This window comes from Colossoma macropomum, unplaced genomic scaffold, assembly GCF_904425465.1.
Source record: "Colossoma macropomum unplaced genomic scaffold, Colossoma_macropomum, whole genome shotgun sequence".
NCBI lineage: Eukaryota > Metazoa > Chordata > Actinopteri > Characiformes > Serrasalmidae > Colossoma > Colossoma macropomum.
The window spans coordinates 27594610-27611944 of NW_023494792.1; the positions used below are offsets into that span (position 1 = coordinate 27594610).

General features: G+C 38.6%; 1 protein-coding gene across 5 annotated transcripts in view; it reads right to left on the reverse strand.

The window, feature by feature from the left end:
* LOC118812057 (putative homeodomain transcription factor 2) overlaps positions 1 to 17335 on the reverse strand; it is a 63627-nt gene that overhangs the window by 41950 nt on the left and 4342 nt on the right. The window lies entirely within an intron of this gene.

Consider the following 17335-nt stretch of genomic DNA (forward strand, 5'->3'; position numbering starts at 1 on the left):
CTTGACATTTCTACAATATGATAACCTGATCAAAACAATATTATGGTTTTACAGTATCATTGTATTAAGCAACCAAAATACCTTTACCTGCATATATTTAATAAGAAACAACAAAAAACAAAAAAGATTTATTACCATATTTGAGGTTAAATTTACAATGACGCTGAAATTATTTCATGTTTTTCTGCGATATCTGTAAGCGTTATTTAAGGTGGTTATTCAACATGAGATCGACTCCTCCAATCTCCCAGCCTAATGATACCTGTTTATCATTATAAGCCAAAACAGTGCAAGTGAAAGAAGGCCCGCAATGAGGACCAAAAAACAGAAGGGGGAAAGAAAAAAAAAAGTCTATCACTGGTGCCGCTCTGAGACACAGTTAAGTCTAGTATATAAATATGAGTATTCTTCTTCTTATTAGTTAACCATGCTAAACAGTCCATAAAACTATGTGCGTCATTTTGAAAAATTTCTGCAAAATTTGTCTCTACTGTGTTTCAGGGTGAGTTGGCTACAGCAGGCTGAGAACCACTGGTTTAAAAACTACAACTCATAGAAAAAAAAAAACGGAAATGGTATTTTGGAAAAATTAATTGTGAGGTAATGATCCAATTATACACTGTGACTAACCCAGATCACAACACAGAAACAAAATTAAAACAATAAACTGGCCGACCACCGACTGCATGTCAAGTCCCATATGAATCATACACAGTGGGGTCAAAAGTCTGAGAGCACTATGGAAAGTGCTGTCATTTCGCATTCCTTTGTAACTAAATACAACATTTTTCATTACAAATTCTGTTATCAGCATAACATTTTGAGTGAAAAGTAGAATCTTACCCACATGAATTTCAGAATTTCTTAGTATTTGGTACAGTCTGTTCCCTTTTGCTTTAATGACACTCGAGCTGCCATGAACATCAGTCTATGCAAAGGCCTCTGATGAGTAGATCAAATCCACCTGAGCATCATCTCAACATCAGCTTCAATGGAAAAATGTCTCTACATATTTAACAATGTAACCAAAAAGACACTTTAGTTTTAAACCAATAGAAAATAAAGCTGGACAAAGTCAGGACTATTTTGTTTGCTGTTTTTCTTACAAAATATAGAATAACACACACACCTACGCACAAGTCATACTGAGCTTTCAAAAATAATGACCAAGCTTCAGACTATTCTGATTCATTTAAAGGACTTCATTTTCCATGAGTCACTGCAATCTCCTGACTTTCTCCCTGAGAACCTCTCTCAGAAACAGGGCTGAGCACTGTAGGTTAAGCTGTAGTGTCTTACGTTTGACAGCTCTAAAGAAGTAGCACAGTGACGCACAATATGGGCAACAAGTTGCACAAGCATGTAATGGGAAGCAAACTGTGTCTGTCACTTTTAAAAGCAGTGCGTGATGTGTTCACTCTAGGTTGTGCTTTTAATGATGCAAAACAAGTGCAAAAACAACAGAATAATTAAGATGTGTACCTCTAGTGCTGCCTCTCTCAACAACACACCGAGCAAATGCGAACGACACCAGACAGTGGATTATTATAATCTTTAAATGATGAGGCTGATGAGGATATGACCTGTTTTAACGGCAGGGTTAGGCACCATTTTACCACAATGCCTGACTCACTGTCATTGTATAGTCAAGTATGGAAGAAGATTATATGAATCAACACCATTGTGTGTCCCTTCAAACATCAGCAACTTACACTGCCCGTAAAGCATGAGAGGACACTTGGCTCTTCAAAAAGTTTTAAGATCATGTTTTCTTCATCAGTTTACAATAATGTGCAATAATAAAGTGGATTTACATCATATAAAAATATTTTTGACAGTATTGTCTGTGGTAATAATGTCATTTTACCCCTTTTTGTGATGTCAGAAATTTCCAAGTAGCCACAGGAGTGGCTGATATGGCAAAAATGTTATATCATGACACTCACAGATATTTTGATACATCTTCTGACATACTGTCACGGACACATTTAAAAACAGTCAAACTCCAGTCACAATGACTTTATTCAACATTTCACATACTGTACTGGACTAAATTTAATTAAACACCATTAATTATGCTCTTATTTTAATGAAACACGAATTTGGTCAGCGCTCTTTACGTATGGATGAATGCCTCAATATGAGTAGAGAGGACCAATACTGAAACTTTCATTACTGACCAACAGCAAAGGTGATCAGATATTGTTTCTTCCAAGTTACACTATGAAAGTTTTTGGTGGTTTGGAGACGTCTCTGGTAGAAACGTGTAATAGCGCGCAATGTGTGGAAGAACGTTTTGTGATGTCTGCTGTGCTTCAGACCCCTTCTCCAAGAGGATGAATCTGATGTGTTCAAGTGAGTTAAAAAAGTATTCAAAGAGAACTCAGTCAAAACTTGGTATACGACGTATCTTCCCGAAGACGTGAGTGAATTATCTACTGTTGTCATTATATCTTCATCAGTATGATGTTGATATTGCAATTGAGACCTAAACATTAAGCCAGATCTTCTTTCTGTGCTTGTGTGAGTGATGTAATTATGTAATTCCATTATCTGGAAAAATCAGACCGGACACCACCGACTTACAAAATAACTATATCAGGCTTTACAGAGCACATGAGCAAATTTTAGTGTTTTTTTTCTTCAGAACCTTTTTTTTTTTAAACCAAAAATCTTACAAAAACCTAAATTACAAATTCTGTTATCAGCATAATGATTGCTTTAAAATGCTTTCAAATGCTTTAATACGAGCACTTCACTTAAGATGTGCATCTAAAAGCAGGCTATCATTACAGGATTCAGATTCACTCTCTTTTTACCCTCCAATATCCGATCTTGCTATTTGTGCGGATATCGGTCAGATACTGACACCTGTTATTTGATCAGTCTCATCTCTACTGCTAAATCCACCTGCAATCGACACTAAGAGAGCATGCAACCAAACACACACACACACACAAAATGCTAAAGTGGGTCAGAAACTCAGCCATAGCAACATTTCTAAAACTATGTCAGTGGGAATGTGGCGGCCAATTCAGCTCAAAATAACCCCCCATCCCCCACCCTCTGCTCTGTGTGTGGGGGTGTGTGTACACTAAGGGGTGGCTGTACTATTTTAGTGTGCTACACCCCAGCTCACTCACCACACTCACAGCGCAGACAGACGGCTCCAAAACAAAAGCCCACCAAATCGCTTAATCTCCATGTCTCCCTCTCTCTGAGCTGAGGAAAGGGAAAAAAAGCTAGAGAGAGCTGAAGGAGTGGCAGCAGAAGATGATTATGGTGAGCTTGTCCAGATCAGTGTCAAATGTGTCATACACAGCCTTCCGCACTTACTGAAATCGCCTCACTGCACTAAGGCTTTGTACTGTATGACAAAGGGTTTGCTAAACTCTACCTCATGTTACAGCCTAGTTCAAGCATACTCAGCTGTTACAGATCAGAAGGGAAAGTTAATCTCATATCGCAATCCTTCCAGATATTTTCATGATACACAACGTGTCACAACATTTATTTTTGAGACAGGAACAAAAACAGTAGCTCTATTTTTTAAAAAACACTATCCAAATCTGAACACAATGGTTTTAATTCAATATTTTGCATACTGTGTTGCACTAAACCCAGTTCAATGGGGACCAACTTTGCTCTCTATAATGAAACACGCAGTTGGTCAGTGTTCTACAAGCACTGACAATGTAAACGATGTGTTCAGAAAGGCATTTACTGTACTGTTTTGTGACATAATTTATCACAATAAAGATAAATATTGTTATATTGCCCAGCCCCACCTCTGACCATATACTGAAGGCTGAAAAATCAAATAAGTACAGAAGCTAAAACTGCACCTGTGCCATTTGTAAAAGCATAAAGCAATTAAATCTCAACTGCCAATGGAGAGACAAAGCTAAAGAGATCTCCTTAATATCTAGTTTCTCTGAGACAACAAAGAGATCAGATGGAAAGACAAAGAAGATGTTTCTCCTGAACTAAAGAGCCCAGTAAACTCAAGTGTCTCCGTTTGAGTTTTAGTAAAGATCTCAGCAAAGCCACACACTGTACGCAGATCTGCAGACATGTTTGCACCTAAGCTCTCAACATCGTTGAAACATAAACTCAGTAACTAAGAGTCACTTGAAACACTCTGTTCAATAGAAACTTAGGGTCAGAAATGTTTACAGTGGCGATGATTGTCACTGATGTTACCATTATAAACGTTACATGTAAAACTCAGAAGACGTGTAGGTTCACTGGTCTTTTTAGATAGTAAATAAAATGGCTACATCTGCATTGTAGATATCATGACTCCCGGTTTCTATCACCACCACTGTGATGAAACTGGAGTCAGTAAGTTCTCTAGAAGCATCAAACCCCTCTGAGTGATTTTGTTTACATCTGAAAGACAGAATTATGAAGAAAATCTGGATTTCCACTTTAAGCCTCTTGAGCCGTCAAAGAGCAACATTTGAGCAATACATTTTTCCTCTCAATTTTTTTTTATCTTCTTTTCCAAATAAAAATGATTAAAATGATTAAATGATGATTAAAAGAAACTACTGAGTAATTTACTGGTTCTGTCACTTTTTCATGTATAGACTTATTAAAGGGCAGAGGCGTCAGACATCTGTCCTCATTGCACTTTGTCACAAAGAAGGGGTAGATGAAAAGAGAGGAAGAAGTTCAGTGGAAGGAAGACTCAGAGACAACATCCTCAGCACAATCATGCACTGACAAGACAGGTGGCTCCTCACGCAGCTGGAATGACCTAAATCAGCAAAAGTCTGAAACACTGTAGACAGAACAATCAGGCCTTTTTGGATACCCAGTGTTAATTCCTTTATTTACCCTCTCAGCAGCACACCTGAGGCATTTTTGCTGCATGTCCACAGAAATCTTGTGGATGAATATCATTGGACTGGATGTACAAGTAAAATAAAAATATCAGATTAAGTAAGTCTTTGCTCTAAAACAATCAAATTACTGATTTCATGACTGAAGTCTTTGTTCATGTCAACAAAATGAAAAAGGAGGAAGAAGGAAGGAGACGAGTTACGGAAACATAACAAAAGAAATCCCTCATCTTTATTCTGTAAGTCAAGATTAACGCCAAGCAAGGCCATGATAGCATCCGTGTGCTACCTGGCACAGTAGCAATTTTTCACTGAACTTCCTTCAAGATTTAGAAACAACATCTTCATCACAGCCATGCACTGACAAGACAGGCGCCTCCTCATCAAGCTGGAATGATCTAGATCAGCAGTACTCTGGAATACTGTAGACAAAACAATGAAATACTGTGTGTTTGATACGTAGAGTCATATTACTGAGTCACAACACCACTGTTTCACTGCTAACTGGCTCATTTTGTTTAGTGAATTTGTTCTGACATGTCCCACTGCTAGTTTGTTTTGTTCAGTTTTTGTTAGCATGTTAACTGGTCTGATCTACTAGCTAACAAGAGACATGGCATTTGAATGTGTCCCATTTTTAACATGTTAGTTTGTTTTGTTAGATAGCAAGGGGCGTGACCTGAATGTATCTTGTTTTATTAGCTTTTTAACTAATTTGTTTAGATAGCTAAAAATGGACAAGGCTTTTAAATGTGTCCTACTGCTAGTTTGTTTTGTGCAGATTTTATTAGCATTTTAGCTGGGTTATTTTACTAGCTAATACGGTGCATGAATTCTGAACATGTCCCAATTTTAGCATGTTAACCTGTTTGTTGTTTGCTAGGTATGGGGATGTGACGTTTGAATACTTTTGCTGCTAGTTTTTCTAGCTCTGTTATTACCAAATTGTTTAGTTCTGTTTCTATTAGCATGTTAAATTATTTGTTTATTTTTTTTGTTTTGCTCCAATATTGTGCACTGGCCACTAAAAGTGTTGTGGGTTTTACATACGCAGTCAAGTCAATGGGTCACATAACCACCAATTTGCTGTCAGTTTGTTTTGCTCAATTATAGATTGCAAGTTATATTTCTATCTGTCACAGTATAACGTTCTAAAAATAGATTACTGGTTTCCTCCCCTGGCACTCAAGCTGATGACTTCCTGAAACACCACATTTGTGTAACTTAAACCATGGGATAAATATGGCCGTGCTGTTTTCTGGTCTGTACTTGTAAATCTATACTGAAAGTAAAACAGACTCGCAGCATGAACCAGTGTCTATTTTTAGGTTCCACTTTGCAGGTTGGCTCAAAATAGAAAAGAAGATGGAAAAGTTTCTTTTCAGAAAGGTCTAGATAAGTGCAAAAGGGCAACTTTTCGGCTGGGAGTAGCTCCATCATGCAAAAGCCAGTAGCAGGGCAGGAAGCAGTAATGCTGGAGGCTTTACGTCAAGATTTCTGAGTCTAAACCCACATCGCTAACCCACATCACAGGCGTTCATTTCCCCACGGCCTCTGCTAGAAACTGAGCTCTTGCAGATCGCCGCTTCTGAGCGCACCACATGAGTCAGCACAAGTTTTCAGCGCACCTGATGCACAGGGCTTGTTGCTCCCCATGGGAGCGATCTACTCTAAATGGCTTTTCTGTGTGCGCAGTGAGACTTTAACAGGTGTAAAGCAAAGAAAAGAGGATTCATATTTAGATTTGCCCATCAACTTGTGTGGAAAAAACAAGAGTTAGATATTTTACATGGATCATAATAATAATGCACTGCACTAAATCCAATTAAACATGACTAATTACACTTACTTTGTCATGAAACATGTAGTTAATCAATGTACTGATGAAAAAAGTGTACTGTGACATAATTTCATTATAACAATAAATGATCATCATATTGCCGAACCCAGACTGGGCTGGAATCTTCCCTTTTTGGAGCACCACTATTGTTTCCTTCAAATAAACAACCTAATAATCAGTAAACATGTTCATTTACCCTCTAATCCAGCAGTATTTTGACGCATGGCCACTTAAGTCTTGTGGGTGAACACCACAGGACTGGATGTACAAATAAAAAGCGCTCAAAATGTTGCATCACATTGCGTTGCAAAGCCCTGAGGATGTCTACATGTAAATGTCAAGTGAGCTCGTCAAGTCAAGTCAAAACAAACAAACGACAGACCCATCAGAAAATACCTGTCCAGCTGTGGTTTTAAGATTCTGATTTACATTTGTAACAAGTTATGTTTTACCCCCACATTTGCATCAGTAGCCTTAATAACATTGTTAAAATCGCATTATACTTCCTTAGTGTTGGGCAGTCCAGTCATATCTGCTAACTTGTATCTGCTACATAGCTAACAAGCAAACAGTGACACAAACAAACAATATTGACCTCTAACTTCCAGCGCTTTGGAAATTTCCCTTCAAACTGTTTACTGGAAGAGTCATAGAGATCCCTCCTTTTCTGTACTTCATGGATGAGCTTCTCTTCCATTTTCAGACGGAACGGCAGAACGACGCAACGTGATGCGTTGAAATTAGAACGAGGTGTTCATGAAAAATGCCTGTCGCATCGCATCATGTTTTGCTGCTCACAGCTGGTGTAGACAGCTTCATTCATTACAATGGGAGCAGTTTAGTTTTGTTGTAGAATGTAAAGGTCATTACCTCTGCCCTCTACAGGCGCTATTGGTCAAAAGTTAGGACTTTGTTTTTGTAAGACTTGTGATCTCATTAAATTTTAAACTCTCTTTTATTTATGTACATTTACCTAAATCCATTACATAATAATAAAGCTATTATGTAATAATTGTGACAAACCTACTACATTCAGAGATTAAGCTTTGAGCTGAATTCCACCGATTTCTCACAATTTCTCCGTACTTCAATGGTAAATACGTGAAAAGTCATTCAGAGTGGTTTTGTTTTGATTTACATTAGTTCTGAGATAAAACTTTAGCCTAAACCATAACTTCTTTTTAATTCATTTATAAGGAGAGGGTGTCGTGAAGCAAAATTCCCAGAGAAAACATTTTTTTCAGATTTATCACTATTTATCCATGTATAAACCTTTGAAGAAAAAAGTGGTTCACTGGTGGTCTTGAACAGTAAATAAAATGCTTATAACTGTTGTACACATTGTAATATGTACACCTTTTTAGGTCAAAAGAGGTGAACATATGGTCTTCTTGGACTAGGGTTGGACCTAAATTTGAAAAAAAAATATATATATATATATATACTAACTTGGATTACTGCTTACCTAATAATCCCAGTCAGACAGAGAGAGAAAGACGAGAGACAGAGCGAGTGTGGAAGAGAGAGGGTGAGAGAGAGAGCAAGGCCAGTGAGTGTGTACTGTCAGGATTAACAACCGGGGGTGGGCATGGGGGGGTGTTTGTTACATAACAGAAGAAATAAACATTACATAAACAGCCATTATGAAAACAATTATGAAACGCTCCACTGAGTGCACCAGTGAGATGACTGATGCTGTGAGACGCGCCTGCGTTAGAAGATGCTTGATAAGTTACACAGAATAAAAAAACTGCTCCGCTCTTTCCACCTTTCAGCACTGCTGCAACTCTATCTGCTTGCACACATGCTGTGCAGATGTTTTTGCTATAGCTGGTATGGTACTGCTGTACATCATGAATTATGTGCAAGAACTTGCAAATGTATGGTTTTAAAGGACACTGTGGTTAATGTAGGCACGTAGACGTTGAACAGTCTGAATCATCATCAAAAGGAATCTTAAGGAGCTTAAAGACTGAAACCAAAATTATTTGGCCAAACTAATCATACATCGTCAAGACTGCAATAGTTTTACTTATACCAAACTAACAAGGACAGTGACCGACATGAAAATGATTCTGCAGAAACTAGTCTCAGAAACACTTTTAATAGCACTGAATATAAATGGACTCTGATATGACTTGCAGTGTTTGGTAGACACTTGTTCAGAAAGACATACAGTATAATATTCCTTCAGGCAGGGCAACGCTGTCTCATTTTTACAGAGGCGATCCTCTTGCTTGAGGCCTTTTTCACACACACTAGCATGAGTTATGTTGAACATCTTGCTCATGTTGACAGGTTAGAGCAGAAGTGTTTAACTCAGGATCTGGAGGCCTGGTGTTCAGCTCAGTCTGCTCAAACACATCTGATTTAACTCATCAGTTCATTCCTTCATTTATAGTTGGTGTGTTTGAGCAGGTCAACCAAACTGTGCTGGATACCGGCCCTCCAAGACTGGGTCAAGCATCACAAAATGTATGCACCAAAACTATAAACACCGGGCGCTACACATGTAATTGCACGCAACATGTGGAAGAACATTTTCTAATACCGGTTGTGCTTTCGGACCCCTTTTCTGAGTGGATAAAAGAATATTCAAAGAACACACTCAGTAAAAACTTGGTGAGGGACGTGTCTTCTGTGGATGTGAGTGAATCATCTACTACCATCATTGAATCTTCATCATATAATGCCGATTTTGCATCTGAAACCTAAACATCGAGCCTGTCCTTCTTTTTGTGTGAAGAAAATAAATCCGTATAACATGGTCCAAAAACCTCCCACGAAATCCGACAGATATCAGTAACAAAGTTTGAGGTACTTTTGGAGATGCAACACCATGCGACAAAACAGAAGACAAACTAATCCGTTTCTGCTTGCCAAAAAGATGGACAGACAGCTGATCAATTAGCTTGGTTTCATAAGTTACATGTGTTCATTTTTTGACATTCAAATACATCACATAAAATTAATCGTGTTTGGTGCGTAAAGGCCTTTAGAGTGTTCCCAGGTATGTGCCAGAAGAGGCACAGTACCTTGAGTCTTTGCATTATGCCTACTTTTCCCACATGCTGCAAAATACAGTTATAGAAACTATGAAAATAAATAAAACCATCAAAAAATGCAGCATGTTCTTGTACAAATTATCTTATTACTGAAGGGCCTATATCCTACACACGCACTCATAATGTTTGCATGATTTTATGTTCTAAAAATTGTCATAACTCATTTTCACATGACCATTTTCCAAACTCTCTTTATCCCTTATTAAACAGGCCGTTTTTGTAACTGCACCTTTAAGACTGAGATAGCAGATAACTGATTTTTGTTCTGTTTGGCTGTCCTGTATTACGCTTCATTCAAAAAGCACTGAAACACTGCCTAGAGCTTCAGTATGAATGGGCTAAACTGCTGTAGGCTAAATAGGTGGGTATATGTAAATCAATAGGTTTTTGAAGCAATATTCAAAACAGTTTTATCAGCGTAGTTTCCATGTATGGACTGGATAGTGAACAGTATATTTTGTATTTTTGAAAAAAAGCAAGAAAAATTCAGTTTTCCATGGTATGGGCCCTACAAGCAAAGTAAAGCAACTAATTTGACAATTTACCCATCTATAGAATTTGCGTTTGAATGGTGAGAATTTCCAGTACAGGCCTTCTGCACCACCCCACAGCGCAAAGCTACAAATGTAAATATGAATAGCCAAATTGTACAAGTATCAGTAGTCATGCTGCTGCATCGCTCATGTCACGCAGAGGTAGTGTGTGCAGGGTTCAAAACATACTACTCAGGTTTGCAACTGAGCATGAACATATCATGACAAGATTTTTTTGGCCACACTGCCCAGCCCTAAGCATTCGACTCCACTTTGTGAGCATGTAGTTCATGAGGTGAAACCCGACGCAGAGGGCAGGTCCATTTTTAATGAAGAAGGATTGTTTTCAGTCACACTGCAGTACAGCTTTCTGAGTGTGGGTGTCTGTGCACTAAGAGGGAGATTAAGGAGAGATGACAAGGACACCTGATTCTCACAGCAGGGCTGGGGGGTTGAGAGGTGTTTGCAGAGGGTATCCTGCACTTATCAAGTGCGAAATGTGTGTGGATGTGTGCTCGTGTTTTCCATCACACACTCTGAGGGTGATTCCCTTGCCTGGTAATGTCATCAGATCCCCCCGTGCTCCTGGCTCTTAGAAACAGCCAGCTAACGTTACATACAGACATCAGAACTGCGGGTAATCAAAACTGAGCTGCCTCGTGCAGACCCCACACCCACCACTTCAGACACCACAGCCCACTCAGCCTCGCACACTGCTATACAAAGAACAGACTACACTTACACACATTATGCACCAGCAAACATCATGTAAACATAAACAATGTAACACTGCAAAGATGATGATGATTTTTAGGCCTGTGCCAGTGTTTGGCACCTAGCCAGAAACGCTGTTTCCACTCAGCAGTTTTGGTTCCTTTTTCAATAATCAATGCACTCACTGTTCATGCACTCTGGATCATAATACTGCAATTGAATTGGAATTGATATTTTTAAAGGAATATATCATCCAACGTCATGAACTGCTTTAAAATGAACTGTTAAGCGTAAATATTTGTGGTCTTGTCCTCATCTATACTAATGAATTAAAAAATCAATGCCGTATTATGATTGTCATCTTTATTACAGAAATAGAAGTATGTACCCAATTACATTTCAGCTGTTATACTTTTTGAAAACTTGTTACATGCAAAATTGTTACAAATTCATTTACATCATTTAGGAATGAATATCTTTATTTATATATAACAACCAACAAGTTGTTGAGTAGAAGTAAAATGTCAAAAAATACTGAATTACTGAGTAACCTACAGAACTGCAGTGGAGTTTCTTAAGCACATCCAGTATCCTTTAGCACAGAAACTGAATTTTGCAAGTCTCTTTTCTTTTCTTTATGATGTACTCTTAATCTAAACTGAAACTGAATTGCAAAGCGATTCAGAGAGACAATGATTAGCAATATTAACTACAATACTTTTTCTCCTTTATATCACTCAAGCAATGGCTTCTGGGTGACCAGAGTGGTTTATGTGGCTGAAGAGTAACCGTACATGAGAACTGAACAGGCAGCAACACTCTGAAAGAAAACTTACAGCATGGCAGTGACCAGTAAACTCTCCCACACATCATAAAATTTGTGCTGACTGTGTAGATGCTTTCTCACAATGTCTGATGTAAAAAGCACTATGTAAACAAAAGTGAATTAAACAGAAATGCTAACTGCTTTAGGACTTTATTAATAACCTTAACGATAAAGAGAAGCGAAAGACAAATCAACAGTTACAGATCAAGGATGGAAATGGAAGAAGACCTGAAGAAGCAGCAGAAGTTATCTCCCTCAGAAGGACTGGATATTTTGTTTTGTAGCTGGAAGTGGCTCTGACTGCAACAATCTACAAGCGAATGGTCTTTCTGCTCTGAGGAGCGATGTGCTATTTCCAGCTGACCAGTCACCTTTCACAATGCACTGCACCAGCAGGCAGGAAGGCAAAGAGGGCAGCAGCGGTCTGCTCTACAGGCAGTGGAAAATGTGAAGTGTGAAGATTAAGCAGACTCTGGAAAGAAATCAAAAGCAACAGTAATTTGAAGGGACACGGTGTCTGTGTGTCTGAAACGGTGAAGTGTGCTAAATGGAGCAGAAAAGATGCTGACGCACATTCACATTAACATAAATATCCAGGGCCAGCGCGTTGAGATCACAGACCTCTATAACATAGTGGGTTTCGGTAATACTTAAAAACGTACTCATACTTAGTCTGAAGAAATGGTGTTGATGCATCTCTAATAAAAGCTTATACTTAGATACTTAGAGTATTTTTAAACAGCTTATGTCAGTGTTTGCAAGATGTTTTATAAAGTATTAATGTAAGGGTCCTTAAATTAAAGTGACAGGCATTTGCTCTGTGTATAACACTGTTATACATAACTTATAAGGCAGAGGTCTAGTTAAGAACAACATGTACCAAATGGTGGACCCAGCAAAGTATTTCAGCAACATACATGAACTTGAACCACTGTTTTCTACAGCAGTCCTGTCTTACAGTTTATCTAATCACACGCATTTACGTAAACGACATTAGCTGAAGCTAATCAGAACAGAGACTACAAGGCTAGATATGGGGTCAGAAAGCCAATAACTAGGCTCCCGAGTGGCGCAACCGTCTAAGCGTTGGCCCTATCATCAGGAGATCGCGAGTTCGATCCCTGGTGATGCTACAGCCATCCGTAGCCTGGAGTCTGAGAGAGCACAATTGTCCTCGCTCTCTCTGGGTGGGTAGGATGGCCCCTCCTTCTCCCCCCATCACTCAGCGTGATGCTAGTCAGCGCAGCCGTCTGTTAGCTGACGTAACAGATCTGGCGGTTGGCGCTTTCCTCCGAGCGCGTTCGGCTGTCCAGTGACGTTGTGTGAGCGGCAGCTCGAAAAGAAGCGGTGGTTGGCTTCACAGGTCTCAGAGGAAGCCTGTGTCAGCCTTCACCCTCCTAGCGTTGAGAGGATCGTGTGATTGGGGGAGTCCTAACTAGCGGGTGGAATTGGAGACGACTAAATTGGGGAGAAAATCGGGTAAAAATAAAAAAATAAATAAATAAATAAAAAAGCCAATAATTTCACATATTTTCATAGATTCTTTATGTACTATTTCTGATTTGAGTAGTGAAACAATGACATGGCTTGTGAAAAAAATAAAGTCAATGACAAAAATAGTGTAAAAAAAAAAACAACAAAAATTAACAGAAAACTGTTTTCTCTCCATTTCAAGTCCAAAATCGATGTCTCATCTGCTTGGAGTTTGCGGCTCTTGTCAAAGGCGGAAATGTTCAATGAAACAATTCACTTCAAAATAACTTACTGACAAAATTCAGCTCTGAGAATGAATAAACTAAACCCAAGGCTCAACATGAACGTTCCACCAGAACATTCATTCATTCTTTGACAGCGTAAGAGCGTTAAACACACATTAAAGATAACCTTTATGATTTTATTTAAAATTATTATTAAATTATTAATTTTTTTTTTCAATTATTATTATTATTAAATTATTTTAAACACATTATTCTGTGCTTACACATCTGTTCTGAAGACCCTGGTGGAAGTGTCATTTCAAATTACTATGTCATTTTATTCTAATGTACACGGAAATACACAACGTTTGGAGTCCTTGGTCATATGTTCCCGTCTGTCTGTCTGTCAGTCTTTCAATCATTTAAAAGCTTAAAAATACCTCCCTGTTCTGGGGAAATAGCTACTACATTTTTTCCTCTCTCTCCTTCTCTCTTTTTCTCTCCCGCTCACGTCTTCTCTCGCTTTCCCCAGCTTCATGTCAATGTCTGTGCGTGCGTATTAGGAAGTGGAATAGAGAAGCGCAATGTGCTAAAAAGGAAACAGACATGAGAAGCCACGATGCAAGCCACCAGCTTAAGTCGTTCTTGGCTACCATCACACAAATTCACCAATTCTTGGCGTAAGACTCTGCAGCCACCTCCTAATGTTCACTGCTAGGGCCTGATGCCGGCATGCTCTGGGGCTCCACTTTGAAATGTGACTCTAAGCACCCTCCCTCTGCCCTGCCGGCCTTCTCCAGCTTACTCAGCAAAAACGCACTATGCGTCCCAGTATCATCACCACTGCTGGATATAATGCAGTCGCAAAGCCTCACTGTTCAGAATCACTCACTGACTCACCACTGTCATATTAGACAAAGAACTAACAAGAAATGGCTTCTTATCCTCATACCTCTCAAGACTTCTCCAGATTCCTGAGAGAGCAACAGCAACTAAATAATAGCATCAACAGTGTTGGAAATCGCACCTCAGGGATCAAAATCTGTACTGATTAACACATCAACTCCTTATTTCACATGAAATAGCTACAACCAGAAACATACAGTACCCTGCAAAAGTCAGAGACCACACTTGCATTTATTTGATTTCCAGTATGTTTTCTATTTCTAAATAGAAAACATACATTTAACAGAAAATGACACAGATGTCTCTACAACTAAATATCATACCGAAATTCTCAGTATTTAGTGTGTCCACACTTTGTCTTTATTACAGCTTCTAGAGAAGCACTATAGTATCTCTCTCAAAGATTAAAGCATTAGGTGATTAGGATCCCATTTTGTCTATATATTTTGAGATTTTTTCCACTTATTTTCCTCTAACTTTCCCCTCTCTCTAATGCAAGCGGACAGATTATATGAAATTTCCAAAGAAACATTTCCTGAAAATGTAATAGCTTGTAGTTAATGGCTGCTTTGCCCATAATTTAAATAAATGCAGGGTGGTCTTTGACTTTTACACAGTTCTGTAGGCACAGAGATTTATACAGTCTATTAAATAAATAAATAAATGCTGTTAGCTTTCATCAAGTAAACATTTGCATCTGATTGCAGCTGACTTTGCATCTGATTTGTTAGAAAAAAAATTTGACAGTCAGAGTCAGTGCCCAGATTTTCTTGTCATTGTTTACTGGGGACACAGACGTGATGTGATTAAAGGAAATCAGAAACCTGCACTCACAACATCCTCTTATCGTCCCCGAAGTCAGCACAGGTACATTCTGCTGGAGATTAAAGTCTGCAGATGTATAAATAACACTATACTCTTCTCTTAACAGTTTTTCACTGGATTAATCCATCCATCCTAACATACATACTGACTCTAGTCTGCAAACTAAATGAATGTGGGTGATGTTTTTCCCCCTCATAGGTAAAGCTAAAACACCTTGACAAACCCCACCCCCCAATATCAGCCAATATTAAGGTTCCACAGATTTGATAGACACGATAAACATGGATCTCTTTTATGTAGCAGGTAAGACTTTTTTTTGAAGATCAACTACATAGTAGCTGTTAAAAAAGGCATCTTCAAAATATCAAATTTACAGAAGAAGGTAAAAATGTTCTTAACTTTTAATGCAAGTTAATGTAAAGAGATTTCATTCCAAGCAATTTTGGAGCATTTCTGTTGGTCCATTCACAATGAAATTTTGACACAATGTAAAGGACAGCTGCTGCGCTCAAATGATGTAAAAACATATGCATAAGCACAGAATGTATTTAAAAAGCATTTACAACCAGCTTATGTCATGTTTTGTGAAGTAAATTCGGGTGCAACAAAGGATCATGACATTGAGATATCACAATGTAAAACCATAGCAATGTGCATGGTGGAGACGTGACAACACTTTCATGAAGAATGGAAATTCTATTAAATACACCATCTAATGCAACAGCATCATCTGAACACCAAACAACCAGCCCCAATCAACAACCCACATCATCACGTTCATTAGTAAGCTGTGCAACATATATGCTAAAGCCTAATCTGAAGTCTGTCAGTGTACCATTTAGGATCCTCTGAATCTGAATCACACAAACACTAAACTCTGTGTGTCTGTTCCCCTGAACACCTGCAGCCAACCACGCTTCTCAATGCAAACCTTCATTAGCAGATCAGACATTTTACAAGAGCTATTAACCACAGTCCAAAAACCGAGTGAAGTCAGCTTTCGCTTTGTAAAGGGTTCAAAACATCTGAGGCCTTACCATGAAACAGGGCAAGTACATGAGCAGCACACGTCTGACTAAGACTTGAGTAAGTAATGTAAACAGGCACACAGAGAGAGCCTTCACTGCCTCTAAAGCAAGGCTCAAAAACTCGTAAATATAAGCCTGACGCAGTTACGGGTGGGACAGCACAAAAATTTCCAGTCCTGATATCAGTGTGCAAAATGATGACAGTGTTCAGTGTTATTGTGGTGTTGTTAAAAAACACTGAACATTTTTAAAAAGCACTAACACACAAACATAATAATACCATAACATAATAATGCAAACTAGTAGTGGGCAGTATGGCCATTTACATCAGATTATAATTAAGATTTCTGGCAGTTTCAGTATGTATCATGGTAAAGTGTATTCATGTACAATTTCTTCCACACAAAATCCCTTTTGGATGCTTCACTAAACCTTTTGTGGATTAACAGTGGAATATTATTCTAGGATGTCTTCATTTATAATAAGAATCATATTTACAACTGAAGTAAATCTTGAATGTGTTTATTGTGCAAAAATAGTAAATGTGGACGTGAACTATTTAATGTCAAGTGTCAATATTGCTTTCTAACCCTAATGAGATAAAGACGAGCTTTTGTAAGTGCACAATAGCTTCTCTGAGCCTGAAAAGTGGTAATAAAAGTTTTACATCTGACTTTCTGAAGTCATTTGTATCACATATGCATCTCTCAAAATCAAGCTTTCATCTACAAGCGTCAGACGCTGCTGGAATTTGGTTAAAATTACAAGCCATCAGTATTAGCTGGGAAGATATGGGGCCTCTCAGCTTGTTGTGAGGAGAAGGTCTCGAGACTATGGCGTTGGCTGAAGCAGCTGGCCAGGCAAGGAGGCATGTGGAGTTAGGCTGTGGCCTAGCATGGAGACAAGACAAATTTCCCACAACTCTCCTTTCCCTTTAACTGATTACAATCTAATATCTGCGCCTTCAACAACAAATCGTCCTAACTCACCTCAGACTCCCTCTCACCACATGGGAGGGTAGGAGCGTGTTTTGCACTGTTAATGTATTCTCTGT